The 3,333-nt window shown below is 52.4% G+C and overlaps 1 pseudogene; it reads right to left on the reverse strand.

Moving 5' to 3' along the window:
- Nucleotides 1–3,122, reverse strand: part of LOC100960695 — a 14,833-nt pseudogene extending 11,711 nt beyond the window's left edge.
- Nucleotides 3,123–3,333: the final 211 nt, after the last annotated feature.

Genomic DNA, 3,333 nt, shown 5'->3' on the forward strand with positions numbered 1-3,333 from the left:
GGCTGGGGATTCGAACCCGCCACCTTAGGTGTACGTGGCTGGCGCCTTAGCCGGTTGAGCTATAGGCGCCAAGCCTAGAAGTAAAACCTTTGCCAATTGCTTGAGCCGCCCAGGAGTTGGAGGTTGTAGTAAGCTATGATCGTGCCACTGCACTCCCACCTAGGCGACAGAGTAAGACCCCATCTCTAAGGGAATAAATAAACTCCTGTTTCTGGAGTTTCACCTCTGGTAACAGGAAATGAATCTTCTACCAACCTAACTAGGGGCAGGGTCATAGCAGCAGCAGCAGCTGGGAATCTGGGTTTGGAGTCCGAAAGACCTGGATCCAATCCTGACTGTGCCACCTTGTGCCCAAGGTCACTTTACTTGTCTGAGCCTCAGTTTTCCCATCTAGTAAATGGGATAATACTAGTGTCTACATTGCTGAGTTGTTCATAAGGATGAAACGAGGTACCTGTTACATCAAGGGCTTAGCAGTGAGACAGACACATAGTAGCAAGCCCCATTTGGTAACCACAAAATGATCTATTTCTCTCTTTACATGTATAGCAAATAAAGGTTTTGTGTAGGCAGACACTTTCAGGTAAAGAATTTTAAGAATTCTGGAATTTTTTAGCTAGTGACACCCTGGCATTCTAGGGTCAGTGTTAGTGGCTTTCCCTGCCCTGAACTGTTCCCCACTCTGAGTGTAGCCCACCTGAGACAGACAGACACACACACAGCCACACACACAGCCAGCTGAGCCCTCTCAGCGCTGGCTGACTTTGTGAGCACAGTTATAGGTGACCAGTGCCTCCCACCCCCACCGTGGCTCACTGTCTTCATTGGTCTGAGCGTGGGCAGACTAATGGGACTGAAGACATGGGTCAGTCCCTCAGCCTGGCACAAGGGGACATCTGCTCTCTGCTCACGGTCTTTCTTCGAGCTGGCCAGCCACCCAACACATATGTCACCTTGGGGAGGGCTGTGGGAGGTAGAGAATGTGCCACCCTTTCCGTTCAGGGAGGTGGGAGCCACATGTCCCTGCAAGCTCAGGAGTCGTCCCAGTTCTTCTTCACCTGCCCCTCATCGCCATCCATTGGCAAGGCCCCTTGGCTACACTGCTTGGGTCTCCACCACCACCTTCTTGGTTCAAACCAGAACCTTTTCAGTAGCCCCTGGCTGGCCATCTGGTCTCCACTCTTGTTCGTCACCTGCTCACACTCCCAATACTCAAAGAAGCCAAAGTGACCTTTGAAAGTACATGTCAGACCTTGCTTTGATACCTCCGTGGGCTTCCTGTGAAGACGGCCCCCAAGGGTTCCCAGCAGGGGCAGAGGGGCCTACAACTTGCTTCTAACACAGACTATGGCAGAGGCAAGGGGTGCCGTTTCTGCAATCAGGTTACAAAAGGTGGAACTCCCATCTTGCTTGCAGATTCTCTCTCTTGCCTCCTGGGCTTACACAGTTGGGTGCAGCAAGCTGCCATGTTGGCCTGGCCCTCCCAGCAAGGAGCAGAGTAGGCCTGAGTGTCATTGTTATTTAGCAGGATGGATGGCCCACGAGGAACCGAATCCTGCCAATGATGACATGAACTTAAAGCAGGGCCTTCCCCAGGTGAACCCAGACATGACTCCAGCCCACTCAACACCTTGACTAGAACCTGTGAGACTCCCAGAGGGAGAGGACCCAGAAAGGCTGCCCAGACTTCTGACCCACAGAATCGATGAGATTAAAAATGTGCAAAATGCCGGGCTGGGAAGGTGGCTCACTCCTGTAATCCTAGCAGTCTGGGAGGCTGAGGCAGGTGGATTGACTGCGCTCAGGAGTTTGAGACCAGCCTGAGCAAGAGTGAGACCCCTGTCTCTACTGAAAACAGAAAAACTGAGACAAGAGAATTGCTCGAGCCCAAGAATTTAAGGTTGCCGTGAGCTATGACACTCTACCCAGGGCAAAGGAGTGAGACTCTGTCTAAAAAAAAAAAAAAGTGCAAAATGCAGGGGTAATTTGACACACAGCAGTGGCTAATACCGGATTGGCAGTTGGAATGAAAGCCTCCCAGTCCCTGCATGGCCTGGCCCCATGTACCCCCCTCCCACTTCATTTAGGACCCCTCTTCTCTTGGCTTACCTCTCACCAAGCCCTATGGTCTTTTTTTTTTTTTTTTGAGATTGAGCCTTGTTGTGTCTCCCTTAGTCGAGTACTGTGCTGTCACAGCTCACAGCAACCTCAAACTCTTGGGCTTAAGTGATTCTCTTGCCTCCGTCCCTAGCTGGGACTACAGGTGCCCAACCACAACACCTGGCTGGTTTATTTTTTTTGGTTATTGTTGTCATTGTTGTTTAGCAGGCCCTGGCCAGGTTCGAACCCACCAACCCCAATGCATGTGGCCAGTGCCCTAAGCACAGAGCTATGTGCCCTGAGCCCCCTGTGGTCTTTTTATATATCCAGTTCCTCCTGTTCCCCACTGCAGGACCTCTGCCCTTGCCGTGCCCTCCTCCTGGGTTTTTTCCTCCCCAGCTCATGGCCTGATTGGCACCACCTGATCATTTGGTTCTTCTCAACCAAATGTCACCTCCCCAGATTGGCCGTTGCTGACTTCCCCATCTTCCCGCAGTCACTCTGCCTTGTCTCCCCCAGTCACTTCCCTGGCACTCTTTGCCCCCGATGTTACCTGGCTTGCTGCTTTGCAGGCTGCCTTACGATCCTCCCTGTGTTTCCTCCAGGAAAATGGGGTCTCTGTGAGGGGCAGCGCTTTATTTCCGTTCCTAGAATCAGCCCCAGAACAGACAGGTGCTCAAGAAAGACTGAAGTTACTAATTGCCCTGACAGAGGATGTTCTCAACTAAGCTGCTCATGTCTGTGTCTTCTGGTGGCATCTGGCCCGGAGACTCGCACTTACCTTTTCTGCTGGAGCAAGAACCTCCCTCCCTGCAAAGATGGCCTCGGCGCTGGTGCTGGGGAAAGAACAGGGGTTTCAGTGGGAGGCACAGAGCACCCCAGCTGCACCCCTACAGCAGCCTGGGGGTTTGGGACCTACTTTCTTTTCACCCCTGTCAGAAGCATGCAGAGCCCCATAAATGTTGTCATATCTACCTTCGAGCCTTCGTACAGACCCCCCTCCTGGTTGGCTCTCACCACATTCCAAGTTTATTTAAGGGAACCTGGCCTCCTTCAGCCAATCCTTCCACGATTCCCCTGAACAATTTGAGTAAGTGCTACACTAGGTGTGGGGGTACAGGCTCTAGATGCCCTGGCAGCCATAAAGAGAAATAATCAGGCTTGGCGCCTATAGCTCAACCGGCTAAGGCGCCAGCCACGTACACCTAAGGTGGCGGGTTCGAATCCCCAGCC

The sequence above is a fragment of the Otolemur garnettii genome, unplaced genomic scaffold, assembly GCF_000181295.1.
Source record: "Otolemur garnettii isolate 467f Iridium unplaced genomic scaffold, OtoGar3 scaffold00067, whole genome shotgun sequence".
Taxonomy (NCBI): domain Eukaryota; kingdom Metazoa; phylum Chordata; class Mammalia; order Primates; family Galagidae; genus Otolemur; species Otolemur garnettii.